The sequence below is a fragment of the Uloborus diversus genome, chromosome 3 (assembly GCF_026930045.1).
Source record: "Uloborus diversus isolate 005 chromosome 3, Udiv.v.3.1, whole genome shotgun sequence".
In the NCBI taxonomy this organism is placed as follows: Eukaryota; Metazoa; Arthropoda; class Arachnida; order Araneae; family Uloboridae; genus Uloborus; species Uloborus diversus.
The window spans coordinates 108776453-108792174 of record NC_072733.1 but is presented as its reverse complement, the minus strand read 5'-3'; positions in this window follow the sequence as shown (position 1 = coordinate 108792174).

Sequence of the window (15722 nt, the reverse complement as noted above, 5' to 3'; positions counted from 1 at the left end):
ATACGCTTGAAAAGTAATAAAATTAAAAAATAATAAGATAAGCATAACTCTGAGGTAAGAAAAATAACAAAAATCATTTAGTTTGAGAATATCTCTCACATCAGAGTTGCAATGTGCATTCTACGTGACATTATGCTGAAAACTTAGTTTCTTGTGAACAATTATGCGGCCAAATTCATAGTGTTAAAAGCAGGGGAATATCAATTAGCAATATAGGTATAATCTTTGTTTGTCTGCCCACAACTTTATGTTAAATGAACCAATTTGAATGATTATTTTTTATCGGTCCAGTATAAAGTGGTAAGATTTGATTAGTTATTTTTCATAATGATCGAATAAAAAGAAATTCATTGGAGGAACACCCAACATGTTTTTCCACATTGCACTATTGTCTTTTGTTTTACAATGGAATCAGTCAATGAGTTTAGAAGCTATTCATTGCATGACAGATTCGAAGCTCTAGAGAAAAGGATGAACGCTACAGAACACTTAAATTCTCATTTTCTCCAAAATGACTTAGCTTAATTGACAGGCTTTTGAAGAGCATTGAATAAAGCGAAGATACTCTACCGAGGGGATGAGCTATACTTAATAAATAAGAAAAGAGTGTGTCAATAACGACACACTACAGAAGAGAAACTTTTGTATTACAGGGAAGTACTAAATTAGGGCACGGGTTGTATTGCCTGTCAATTTGACGAGCTCGATGAACCAGTGACTTGTCCTAGAATCCTTACAGAGGACAGGCTGAACTATCCTCCATTTTTGTTCCAAGAGCACTTTGGATCCAGACTTGCTTCAATTACTTGTAAATATCCGTTACTATAATCGCTGGGCTCTATGTGGTAAAAACTACTGATAAAAAGTTGAGTAAACCGCACTTTCATCAAATCTAGCTAGGTAACTAGTTTCTTAAAATAAATAATAGCTCCTCGGAGGTCTAACTTGCTTAAAATGTGAACGAAGGAAATCTTCTCTTTTTATTAACTGAAACAGTCAAACATCAGTCAAACTAAACGACTGAAGGTTAGACACCAGTTTTTTTCAGTGCGGTTTTTGTACCATCGCAATCTGACTGTCAATCACAGTGGCTCAATCGGCAGAGTGCTAATCTTAGGACTCCGGATCGAGTCCCAGCCAAGACGTTTCAGGCATATGCACATAAAAAATGGAAAAATTTAATGAAGAGAATAGATTATAAATAACGACCCCACTAATCGATACTCGCGTGTTTCAACGGATGCTTTGTTGATTACCAACAGCTGTACTCCGTGATCACCCCACCGTCTGAGTGCAGTACACGCTACCACGGAACGAAAGAAAGATAGCAAGAAGAGCGCATGCGCGACTTTTCGTCACACAAAAAGAACTACGTCAGTTCCATAACACAGAAAGCTGGCAGATCCGAACTTCAAAGCTCTTGCATTAAAAAAAAAAAAAAAAAAAAAAAAAAAAAAAAAAAAAAAAAAAAAAAAAAAAAAACGCACACACACACACACAGTGTGTCGTAAAGTCACGATATAAGTTAAACTTTTGTCTTAAAACAAAGCATTTTAATTATTCATCACTCACTTTCAAATAGAATAGATTGTGTTTATTATTCAGTTATTTATATAAAATTATATATATGATATCACTGAATTATCTTCTTCGTTATTTAGAAGAAAAGTTATCGTTTTCATACACATACTACATTTCACGCACCTTTCCATCACACAAAAAGATACCGCTCAGAACTTAAAGTCCTTCGCATAAAAAGTTTCACTTAAAAATGTCCTACCTGCGTTTGTGGAAAATTACATCTGTTACTGGAGCTATAGAATTTCGAGTGGCATTCGGAAAGGCATAAAACAGGAAAATGTACTTACTTTTTGGCATTAATTGCGCAATCGACAAGAACAAGAGTCTATGTGGTCAGAATGATTACTTACTATACCAATAGTTGGACGTTCTTCATGCTGGTTTTATGGAGCAATTCCATGATATTTTAATCATAAATATGCATCTAGATGGATTTTTGATCCTGTTGCAAACGTAGATACCGCGGAATAATCTATGCTATCAAAACCTGTCCGCATTTGTCTCTGTGTGTCTGTAAACTTATCTCCTCTGAACTGTGAATATCTACCAGGTCAATACTGGTGCATTTTTGCATGAAAGCATTAAAATAATCAATTGTAACCCGCCACAGCAAGAGACGGAGCCCACAAGTCTATACTACTGAAACCTTGTGCGTTTGCAACCCAATCCTCTTTACACTGTGAGTGTCGTCAGATACAGGACATCCAGGAGAAGCCATTCTGCTATATCTCACCCCTCTAAACGTATGGGATCGAACATCAAGATCGTCCTGAAAACATCCAGGGGAAAAAGCATTAAAACCATCAATTGACACCCGCCGCAGGGGGCATTGAGCCACCTCAGGTGTCGAACGGGGGTTCTTGAGTGAAACGAGCAGCAGGCGTTGCTCCCTTTTCAAATTTTAAAGAAAATAGTAGAGTTCACGACTAACGAGGAACTGAAAGAAAAAAAAAATATGTAGGATACAAAGAATTTTGAGTTCAAAACTTAACTTACTGAACTCTACCCAAAATTCATAGCATTGTACGAAGAACTAGTATATCTAGATTGGATAGATATTGTGATATGAGACTGAATTTTTGATTTTCCTTTTGCTGCTACACCCTAATAACAAATGGACTGTTTCACTCAAGTATATCCTCAAAATTCATTCGTTCAGACACTTGAACGACAGTGAAAATAGAAATACCAAACACGGACATTATTTACTGGTAAAAGAGACTAAATATACATACACACATTTACACCCCCTTTAGGCCCCATATATTTGTGTGTATGAATATTGAGTGTGTGCGCATAACGTGATCGCGTATAACGAAGATGTGAAGGCCTTATTTTTTATGAATAACTGTCTACTGTAGGCTAACACAAACACTGCACAAAACTTATTCAGTAGAATCTACTTTACTTACATTTAGAAAAAATGAAACTTGCAGTAACTCTCTACCTTTGGTACACTCTCTCCTTTTCGATTGTCAGATAACTCTTTTCACATCGAGGCAGCTCTTTCAAGCAGAACTTCCTAGTTGGAAAAATAATAGTGTAAATAACACGCACATACATACATGCACACATATTAACAGGGTGCCCGCTGAAGTCCGTTGCCGCCAGAATAATTTCTGAAGGGCAAAAGTACAAAAGGGGAAGCTAAGTATACTTAAGTTGCCACGCGCTACACAATGTAGCCGCTTATAGCTCCACTTGTCGGAAAAACTTAGAGTTGGCGTTTGCATCTCAGTAATGGTACGAGATACAGGAAAAAATATGAATTACAGAGTTGTTCAATTTCATCAAATTGAGAGAAAGAAAAGTTCCGAGTTGCAATGTTAAAATTTTTTATTTTCAATGGCAGATTGTGAACAGTTACAATATGATAAAAACATGAAACAAAAAAAAAAAAAAAAAAAGAGGAACAGAGAACAGAAAATATTGGAACAAAGTTCATTAATTCATATTGTCTCTAGCCTCCCAATAGCGCTCTGCGAGGGAGGTCTTGGAAATGCGGTACATTGCAGTAGGTGGGCACGGTTCATGTCCTCTCCAGAGCCACACAGATTACAGGAAGGGGAAGGAGCAATTCCGATTCTGAAAAGGTGTTTTTGTAGGCAGTCATGGCCGGTGGCCAGGTGGAATTCGCATCTGCTCTGCGTCTTGGGCCATTACGCAACTTCAGAGCAGCATCTGTCCAGTTTTTATGGAGTACGCGGGTAATAAGTTCGTCTCGTGCACGGGTCCTAACTGCATCCTTAACAAATTTTTTAATACCGCAGAATGGCATTAGTCGGGGAATACTCTGCGGGACCAGAGTAGCTAGATTCTGAAGGTGATGACGACATTCCAGGATGTTATGTGTCAAGGGGTGGTTATCAGATGCAATAGCCATTAGGGCAGCTCTAAAATCGGAGAGTACTACTGCTCTTGTGAAACTGTCTAGGTAGCAATGAAGCTGAGCTAAGGCTGTAGCAGGGAGATTAAAGGGAAGGAGATAAATCTTTACTATGCAGAAGTGGCAACGTTTGTTCACTTTTTTCAGAGGGCGCTGTATGTGCACCGCTCCCGACAATCGCAGCAGATCAATGAAAATGATGCTAAGTTTCTCATTTTTTTAGAGGCAGCTATTAAAGCAAAAAAAAAGAAAAAAACTACTGGAAATTGGTTGTAATAAGGGACCAAAATAGCGGACGATGTACGACTTTCGTCCACAGGTAGTTAGCGCAGTATTTTGATGGAAAAATTTATTTTATTTTTCATCACCAACTTGCCGCATTCGTCTGCTATTAATATTGCGCTGTGCGATGTTTTATTTTTTACGAGTTGGAATGTTTCTATTCCTGAAAATAATTGACGAAATGAGAATGTAGTAGAATTAATTACGTAAATACTTTTTTTAATTAGTTGTAAATTTCGTGACATGCTTCGAGAACTAATTAAATCGAAACAATTTTTTGCTTTCACGACCTTTAACAGATTAAAATAAATGTTAATGTTCTATTCATTTAACTTCAAGCTGATATTGATTGTAATAATTTTATTCACGTGTTTACTCACTGCTTAAACAGAATTGTTATCATTATTTTTTTATTATTATTGCATTTTTTTCTACAACCAAATCGAAAAAAAACCGGGAACCTTTTTCATTTAAAAAATACACATGATTAATTTCAACAGAAAACCCCACAAACTATCTCAAAAAAGCGTTCCAAGGTATAATTTTTTGAATGAATTAGGTTTCTCGATTTTTTTTCCATTTGGTTGTCGAAAAAAATGCAATAATAAAAAAATAATGATAAGAATTCTGTTTAAGCAGTGAGTAAACACGTGAATAAAATTATTATAATCAATATCAGCTTGAAGTTAATTGAATAGAACATTAACATTTATTTTTATCTGTTAAAGGTCGTTAAAGCAAAAAATTATTTCGCTTTAATTAGTTCTCGAAACATGTCACGAAATTTACAACTATTTAAAAAAAATGTATTTACGTAAATAATTGTACTACATTCTCATTTTGTCAATTATTTAGAGGAATAGAAAAATTTCAACTCGTAATAAATAAAACATCGCACAGCGCAATATTAATAGCAGACGAATTCGGCAAGTTGGTGATGAAAAATAAAATAAATTTTTCCATCAAAATACTGCGTCCACTATATTGGCCCCTTATTACAACCAATTTCCAGTACTTTTTTTTTTCTTTTTTTGCTTTAATAGCTGCCTCTAAAAAAATGAGAAACTTAGCATCATTTACATTGATCCGCTGCGATTGTCGGGAGCGGTGCACATACAGCGCCCTCTAGAAATAGTGAACAAACGTTGCCACTTTTACACTAGAAATCCCGTAGGACATTTCTCTCCTTCTTCCTACTCCGTGGGCTGTAGACATCGCAGCAACCTCTCCGTCAAACGCAGTACTTCGTCCCACAGGGACATAAAATGAGAACAGCTCGGAGTAAAGTCCGGCACCTGCGTTTTCGCTATCATGCAGAACGGACCCATTGGTGTATATCTGTTGCCACTCAGGTTCCGGGAAGCAAGTTCCCGACATTTCAAAGGCCAGAGCTCTAAGTATGGAAGGGTCCACATTGTTTTTTAAAACACTTTGACAGAGTTCGAGATTAATTTGAACTGGTACTGAAACTGTTGGGTTCTGCAAGGGAACAAGACACTCTAGTTCGAAGTTTAAATGTGATGCGTCTTTTAGCCGCAAAACTCCTGAAAGACGCCCATCTGAGTCTTTAGTTTTCTAAGTTTCTACTGGTCTCTTTTCATATTGAAAAGCAGCCAGGAATTCGAATAATCTTTTCCTAAAGAATTAAGGCATTTTCTTGAATTAAAGCTCCTAGAGGCCCATCACCAGTCAACAGAAGCATGGCGTCAATGGGGGTGGTTGTAGCAAAATGCACGTTATTTTGATCGCGTCAAACAAAACTGCACTTGCCAGAAATGAAATTCATCTGTCTGTAATGCTCAAAATGGTGTTCTTTGGCGCAAATACACATCTGGACACGGTATTGATCTTCCCGCAGTACATTGTACAAAAAGGTAGGTAGGTGACAGGTTGGCATAAGCATACGTAATACGGCTTGAAATCTCCTGCAATGTTGTTGGAGGCTGTAGAGGTTGCATATACTATGTACTGCACGATATCCAAAACAAAAAAAAGGGTTAAGGGTTCAGGACAGGTGAACGGTGAATGTGAAGGCCATTCTACACAACCACCATACTCGACAACTTGTTGCTGAAATCCATTTTACGATTACCATTTTTAACATTACTGTTGGGATGATGACTTTACGTTCTTAATTTCGTGACGCTGGACAACTTTGTAGTTGAATGACCAGTATTTCATTCCGTTTCAATAGTAAAATCACTAACTTTAAATTCTATTACCTGGTGGCGCTGTCAGCTATATGTATAAGATTGACTGATATGTATGCATATGTGTGTATGTTTGTATTAAATAAATATACAACTGTCATAAAAGTTATAAAACGGGTAACATAAGAACACAAAAGAGTCAAGATATCAAGATATTCGGCATAGAATTTGCCTCAAAAGTAAAAGTGCACTTAAAAGTACATACAGACATTCCGGGTAGTTTGGAGGCGCATTTTCTCTAATTTTATCTGGCTCCTTTATATTTTAATAGGATTATTGTTTCTATTGGCATAAAACGAAAAAAAAAAAAAAAACTTCCTAAAATATTACAAATTTATCCACAATTAAGAAACAAAAATTATCAAAGCCATTAAAAATGAATAAATAATTTGGTTCAAATTTTGCCTGCCCCTAAAGGCAAATTTGAACCAAATGAGAAATGTGAGTGAAGAACAAGTTTAAAAATTATTATGTTTTTGCTACTTTAAATTGAAAGTATGAAATTTATAAACAATCAAAAATCTCCATTTATTCTCTATGGCATTACAAAACTTAAATAATTTATTATTGTGCCTACGATCTATACTAATTATGTAAAGCTGAAGAGTCTGTTTGTTTGTTTGAACGCGCAAAGCTCAGGAACTACTGGTTCGAATTGAAAAATTCTTTTTGTGTTGAATGGTCCATTTATTGAGGAAGGCTGTAGGTTATTTCAACGCGCTGTTTGTTTGAACGCGCAAAGCTCAGGAACTACTGGTTCGAATTGAAAAATTCTTTTTGTGTTGAATGGTCCATTTATTGAGGAAGGCTATAGGTTATTTTATTTTTAAAATCAGATTGACCGAAACATTTGTAATTGCAAATTAAATGATTAATTAACTGTTTAATTCTATGAATTCCTAATATATGGCGGGGTAGGTTAACTCATCGAGAGGGCGCTGGCCTCCAGTGTAGATAGTTGCAAGAAACCATGCCGCGCAGCTCAGACGCGTGGTCGGCTACACAATTAAAGGTACTGTTATGGTCAGCGAACTGATTTTGGAATGCGTTTTTTTCAATATTCATGTACATAATTTCATTTTGTAGGATTTTTCTATAGGGTTTTTATTTTCCTTATTTCTTCAACATTTGCTTTTGTTCTTACAGTTGAAGATAGTTACTTATCTAAGTAAAATAATTTGATTTGTCGTGTTATTCAATTGTGATTGTTTTTTATAACGTTCTTATTATGGTATTGTTTATTAGGCGAAACATTTTAAATTGCGGAAAAAAAAACCTGTTAACTTGATAAAGGGCAGGGTTACGGTAGCGTGGGTGCTTGGCGCATTAAGCGACCAATTATACAGTTGAAGGATTATTTTGAGTTTTAAAGCTACTGTTAATCTTTTTATGTGTTTTGGCGAATAGTTTTTAATTCCAAAGAGACTTTAATAGATTTTTTGAAAGGGTATGTACGTATTTTAGTTGCAGAGAAATGATCATTTCACATCAGGAAGGGGGGGGGGATTTTTTGTATTCAACGGAGTTTCTTCATATTCTTAGCACGGGCATCACCGTGCGGGTACTGCCAGTAGTATATAAAGGGAGAGTAGCAGAAGAAGAGCATCAATATTTTGAGGGGAAAAACTTTTTTAAAGAAAATTATGCTGATAAAATTGATGAAGAAGGGGGACTAAACATAAGCATGTACCATCAGCACAAGATCATATCCTCCACCCAATCCTTCGGTGTCTTAATAAAATAAAGAAAAAAATCGGCATAATATCCAAGAATAACAACAGTGCGGCATGACCCAAATTTGTCAAAAAACGCACGTCATCAAATGCACTGTTGTGCCAGAGTACTGGGTTCAGAGCTCACAACCGCTACAGGAGAACGCATCTCGAGACAAAGAGTTTACCAGTAGACTCAATATTGTTCATCTGTATGAAAGAAGACCATCAGCTAGCATTCACTCACGTCTGCGCATAAACGCGCGTTTAAACAAACTGGAGTTTGAAATACCAACAATGGAGTTCGGCACATCGGGAAAATGTGATATGAAAGGAGGATTCTCAATTTAGTTCGAACACGGATTCTCGTCGGATAAAAATATGGAGAAAACATGAAATACGTTTTCAAAAGGAAACATCACGTAAAGGCATCCTTTGCAAGTGGAGTCATGGTGTGGGTAGGCATTATGCTTAATGGCCACACAGACCTCCACATCTTTGAGTCGAGGTCTGTTACTGGTACAGTGAAACCTGTGTAAGTTGACCATTTTAGTGATCACTATTTTAGTGGTCAACTTAAACAGATGGTCAACTTACAGAGGTTGATTTATATGATAAGGGCTAGTTCCGTGCCTGAAAAAAGCGGTCAACTTAGACAGGTGGTCAACTTACAAGGGTGGTCAACTTCACAGGTTTTACTGTACTAGGTACAGACACGAAGTACTTGAGCTTTATATTCGATTTTTTCGAAGGGATGTAGGTCCTGGATTCACAATCGTGGATGATAACGCGCTTTGTCACCGTGTGGTCCTGGTGGACGATTTCCTCCAAAAGGAAGATATCCAGCGTATGCAGTGATCCCTTCCATCTCCTGATTCGATTCCTATCTCGCATTGTTTAGGGTATGATCAGGAGACAAATTGAAGCTCTTCTACACAGACCAAACTCCGTTATAGAACTCAACAGCACTCTCCATAATGTTTTGAAGCTCTCTGAAGTCCCAACACATCCACAATCCCTAATAAAATATGGAAGTTATTGTCCTGTATGCATGACTATCAGAGGCGGCCATACACCTTATTAAATTGCCGAATCAACTTTATATTTTAATTTCTTTGACTAAATTGTAAAATAATCGGCAGTCTATTTTTCTTTCAGATTTTTTCTTTGGTTATAAAAGGGGAATAACATCCCTATTTTGCAGTGGTTTCTTTTGCTGTAATTGTATTACACTCGCATTCCACTATTCCTGCCATTTTGACTTGGATTTTTTTATACAATCCTAACCTTTTTCAATTATGCTTAAATGAATGTATGTAGTTTGCATGCATGCTATTCAAAGTGACAGATATTTTTAGGTTAAGGAAAGATATTTTCATTAAGTAAAGCCCATTAAGTGATGTATAAAATACTTGCTAATGCAATTTTTTTTTTCTGATCTTACTAGCTTTTAGAATTACACAGAGTGGTTTTAAAAATCATTATTAAAGCACTTTAATCTGTCCCAAACGACAAACCACGTTCTTAGTGAGTTTGATTACATTCGAAGGAGGAAACTTAAGCAATAGTTAGAGAGCTACTAGTTTTATTTTGAGTGGATTTTTTTTTTGTTTTTGTTTTTAAAGTATGAAGGAAACCGTAATTAATAATCTTAATTCAATCAGATCATAAGTATTTGAAAAGACGAATAAAAACACTTTACAACGCAAATGTAGTTTTGACCATTTACCCATAATTCACGTGAAAATGCAATAAAGCTTTCACAAATGACGTATCTGGGTCACTTCTGACACTCAAAGCGAAAGTAAAAGAAAAAAAATGTTTGTCAAATGCAAGTGTGAGAGACACCTTCAATGCGGTTGCTGGCGACGTTTTGAGAAGGATATTAAAGACATTTCAAATCTTCATTCTTTCAGGGACACGCTCTCAGACCGGAGTAATTTAATAAGCGTTTACTGGTGGTGCATTTTGGTTTTAAACATAGTACAGTAATTTTATTTTTAAAATTTAAAAAATGTGACAAGATATTTTCATTTTCAAACACAATGTTGAAAAAAAAAGAGTTAAATTTTTAAAATTTTTCCTTTCATTGTGGTAAATTTTACAAGATTATATCATATTTAACTTTTTCGTACCTCAAATATTTTATTGAACGTACGGCTATTCGAAGCAAACATATTAATATTTAGGAAGATCTAAAATTTTTTCGAGGCGCAAAATAATTTTATGCACGCATTATCTAAAAAGGTAAGCAAAATAGGCGATTTGTTTTACTTATCATATTTTAATAGTACTTTGTATAATTTACAAATTTCTGAATAGAAAGTAAATTATCGGAACAAATTTCGAATTTGCCGGAAGAAACTTATTCTTATACGAAGTAAAAACTTTTGGGACACAATTTCGTTCTTATTCTCAAATGTTCTACTTCTTAACATAAGCAATAATACTTATATGAATAAGGAATAAAAAAAAGTGCTTAAAATCATGAGTTGAGTATTTTATTGTTTTCATTGCAAACATGTATTTTAAGAGTCTAGAAAGGACTCATAAACTTTTGTAGTTTTCAAAGTAGGGGAATCTGGGGATACTTAATCCCCACTTTAGTTTTCAACTTTGTTCTCTGCTGCGAATTATCAGTTAAAAATACGCTTAAACAATGGTTATTTTTTCCTCGATCTGACAGTATTTTTTCAATTGAAATTAAATATAGTTTTGGTAAAATAACTTTCATCAATATTTTTATAAAGGGATCATGTATTCCCACATCGTGGGCGTGCGATACATTATCTTTTCATGGAAGATACTTGATCGCACTGAGAAAATACATAGACTTTTCATTTGAATAGCAAATTACCTATGGATTTTAGCTTTCTGCAATATTTACACAAAAATAATAATATTTCTAACTTTCTTTCTGATAATAATGTGAACACAAAAATAACATTGTTTTAAATTCAACTAGAAAATGTGTAGAAAAATATACACAACTTTAATGAACTTATAATGCTTTTGATTCAGTTATTAACAATATATTTTATAAATAAAGCTAAATTTTTTTAAAAAGTAGCGTAATGAAGCTAAAATTTCAACGAATAATATAAAAATTACAATGAAAACTACAAGCATCAACTTACTTGCATCTTGTCTTGCAATAATAAAATTAACCTTTTTATCAATTTGATAAGTTTATAAAAAGAGAGGAAAATGTAAGTATCAGTATACTAATGAAAAAGAAAAGAAAGCCTAGCATAAGTTTTCAAAGCCTGAAAAGTAAAACGCAAAAATTACAGTTGTTGTAGTTCTTTAAATTCAACTCAACATAACTGGATGTGGCACTTTATTATATTCATTCTCATCTACTACACTTTTGTCGATTTTCAGTAAATAAGGATATTACCTACTCGTTTTGGAAAGTTTATTTCAAACTCTGGAAATCCAACTTTGCATTCTATTTGACCTACATAATGGACAAACAACTCTATTTTTCGTTGTAAATCTAACTATTGCAAAACCATTTTTTTTTTAAATTCAAACTAGAATCATATATTTCAAACCTGTTCAAGCTCATTTGGCGGATCATAACATAATTCATTAGTATAGAGTTAGTTAATGTTTATATGTTTGAGGTGTTATGCGTAAATAAAAACCATGAGTTTGGTTACGAGTATGAACTAGTGTTTTAATTATTTAGCGGATTTACTGCAGTGATTTTTTTTTTATATCTATCACTTATACTATGATAAAATTTATTAGGTTGACATGATTTTGAATCTTAAAAATTAAAGGCGACTAAGTAAACTACAGTTATACTGTTTTCATTGTGTTTATATTGTTATAGGGATACTTGAGCCCTGGAATCAGATATCCCTGAAACGAAGGGATCAAGTATCCTAATATAAGATTTTTACAAACATACTTGTTCTATTATTAACAATCAGTGGCAGTTTACTGAAAATATCGTTGCGTCAGAGCAACAGTAAAATATCTAATCCCAGAAATATACACTAAGATATCTTACTATTGCTCTGAGGCGACGATATGTCTTAACAATTGAAGACTGTCTATACTTTAAAATTAGAATTCGCTATTTTTTTAAGTTGTATATAACAGATAATGTAAACTTCAGAATACTTTCCTTAAAAAAAGTTTCCCTTGACACATTCAGGCAATCATTTCTTGAGGTAAAACAAATTGGCTGAAAAGGACTAAGAGTTGCCAATTTTTATCTGCACGTATAACTTCAATATTGTTGTCAGGATTCAAATCACTACTTCATGATTTTGGTATATTTTTGGCTGAGGAATCATGTATCCCCCTGAGAGGTTGAAGTATCCCTAGTCTCCCTTACTTTGAATTTTGTTAATATTGAAATTTTAATGCTCTTGTTGATATTCTCATGGAATTGCCGATTTAAAATAATACGAGGCTTTTATGTAATCAATGTACTAAAATATAGAAATTGATCTTCAAAATCTAGTTCATCTTTTACCCTATGAGACTGATAATCAGTTTGAAAATGTGTTACGTTGAAGCATCACATTTTTAGAATGATACTTTCTCAACTAGCAATGCTTTCAATTCGAATAAATTATGCATAAAAGCTCTGGTTTGTAAGGAAACCCATTAAAAGTAATGTAACTAAGGTAATTTATCTGAATATCCTAAAACATTCAGATAATGGATGGATTGGTTGTAAAATTTCTCCGAAAGAATAACTGCATTTCTTTTACAGACTTAAAATGCATAGAACGCAGAATTCAATTCTTTTTGAAATGGCTTTGAAAAGTAGAGGACTCTTTTTGAATAATAAATTTAAGTGGATATATTTTCTTTCCATTTGAATGATATACGGAAATTCGTTTTAGAAAATGACGTATTATTGAGAAGGAAAAATAAATGCTTATTTTCGTGCTTCGGATGCATTCACTTGATTAAATAATCATTTTTCTCTTGAGTGTTACTCCTTGACCTGAGAGACTTTGCCTTCGAATTTGACATCTTTCAAACTACCAAATATGAAAAGAAGATTCTTGCATTTAAAATTGTATTCAAGTCCAGAGTGATTCTTGAGTCGACTCTTTTGAAAGTTGACAGCACTGATGGAATTGAGAATTACATGACCTGAAATGCAATATGTTCTCGTTCTAAGAAACATGTGGGCCAGAATTTCAAGTTTTTAAAAATTTCCTTTTACAAAAAAGGAAGTATTGTATTCGCGAAAAAATTTTCACTCAAAAGTCGACCTTAATTTCCATTTTGCTCACCCTCGAATGAATGTTGAGTTTTTTTTTTTTTTTTTTTTTTTTGGACTCGACCTCACGTGGATAAGTGCCTAAGAACGTATAGACAAGCAAAATATCCATTTTGACGATTCCCGAGTTAATTACAACGAGTTTTCTAGTGACGTCTGTATGACGTATGAATGTGCGTATGTGCGTATGTGCGTATGTATGTCGCATAACTCAAGAACGGTATGTCCTAGAATGTTGAAATTTGGTACGTAGACTCCCAGTGGGGTCTAGTAGTGCACCTCCTCTTTTGGTTGCATTCGAGTGTTTCTAAAAAGGGGGGATCTTTTAAACAAAAAAAGGGGGGGCCTTTCTAAAGGGGTCTTTTGCCTCTTTTTATGGGGAAATCATTGTTAGTTTCGATGTAAACTCAAGTGGTGTAATAATTTGGCAGACACTTGGCGATATATCGCCAGTCTTTTGGTCGTCAAGTTTTGCCGCCAAATTGGTGACAAATTTGGCGATTTTTTTTTTTTTTTTTTTTTTGTAATCTGGTCCCAATTTGGCCACTGTTGGTGATATTTAGAGAGTAAACTGTTGAATCACATTAAAACTTTCAATAATGGGGAAATGACATTAAACTTTAGTAAAAGGAAGTCATATGATGCACACACATATCAGTTTTTTTTTTCATGAGTTTGTAATTGAAATAAAGTAGGGGAATGTAGGGCAAAGTGAAATGGGGGAAATAATGAAAGGTTGAAATATTTACTACGCTTTTAGCGCCACTTATTTAGTAATACATCAGCTATATAGTAACACATGTAGTCTATTCCAGTCAAGAAAAAAATATTTCTGAAAATCAAAGCATGTGATAATGCAACCAATTTTCAAAAACTGATACCCAAATTGTAATATTTTGTTGAAAGTCAAAAAATATTTTGAAATTATCAAATTATAAAGTTCTTACTATTAACATTTTAAATAATTATTACGACCTTCTAATATTCGGTGCAGTATTTATTTAGTCAATATTTAGCTTATTTGCATTTTTAATATTTTTCACATTCAGTCAAGTGCATGCGGGATAAAATAGATGTGGCAAAGTGAAATAGTTCATTTCGTTTACTCACATTCAATCATTTACTGAATCACTTACGCAATCATTTATTAAATTATTCATTTGAATTACTTCATTTGATAATTCACGTATTAATTAATTCATTCTCTTATTTTCTTATTAGTTCACTATTGTTATTCACTCATTTATTTTTCCTCATGTATTAACTAATTTATTTATTAGTTTATTGTATCATTATCTTTCCATTTACTCTATTATCCTTTTATTTGCTCATCAATTTGTTCAAAAATATTTTTGACAATCAAATAAAAAATATTTCATTCGAAAAATATTTCATTTTTCATTTTGTCCAGTAAAAAAAAAAAAAAATGAAAAATTTCAACTTTTTTTTTGGATGCACAATTTTACTGCCAAGAATAAAAAATAATGCTTCAATACAAGTTTGATTACAAAATATAATATTCTTTCTTCATGTAGTATAATTTTCAAAACAAATTTCCAATTCGTTTATTTTGAAAAAGCTTAGTCATCTTAATTATTTTACTTTGCCCCACATTTCCCAATAGAAAACTCAAAGAGAAGTTTTCATCATAGTTTTTAACAGAATTATGTCCAAAACTTAGAAAGGCCGTCAGTAGGACCCATTAATTGCAACATCGAACTTGTATGCAGCACATTTTTAAAGTCTTCTGGCGAGTTTTATAACTTGATTAAAAGCTCAAAATATAAATAAAGAAATATATTAGTACATGTGTTTTATTAAAATACGTTGAGATTTAAATACCATATTATTTTATTTTTTGCAAATTTAGATTAATCGTTTGCTAATGTGCTAATGCAGCATTTTTGCTTTAGCTTTTGAAGTTGGAATTCGTTTTAACTGTTTTTAGGGCTGTTTTTCCTATTTATGCCTCTTTCCTGAAATTTTTTTATCTATGTTCTAAATTTCATACTAAATTGCATTATCTTTCGCTTGAAGAAAAAACTCATTTGAAATTATTAAAATATAATTGCACCGTTAGAAAACTAAGCTCGTTAAGTAATAATTGGCATAAAGTTGTCCTCAAGATAATTATCAATAACTTTTTCCGATTTTTTATATTTTAACAAAAGACTTTAGGTGTCGCGAAAAGAAACATTCATATTTGTTTTGAAGACTCTTAGCAGTTAGTAAAACTGATCATTACACGTATAATCGCATTTAATTTATCCAGTACTAAGTATTCATGTTCAACATGA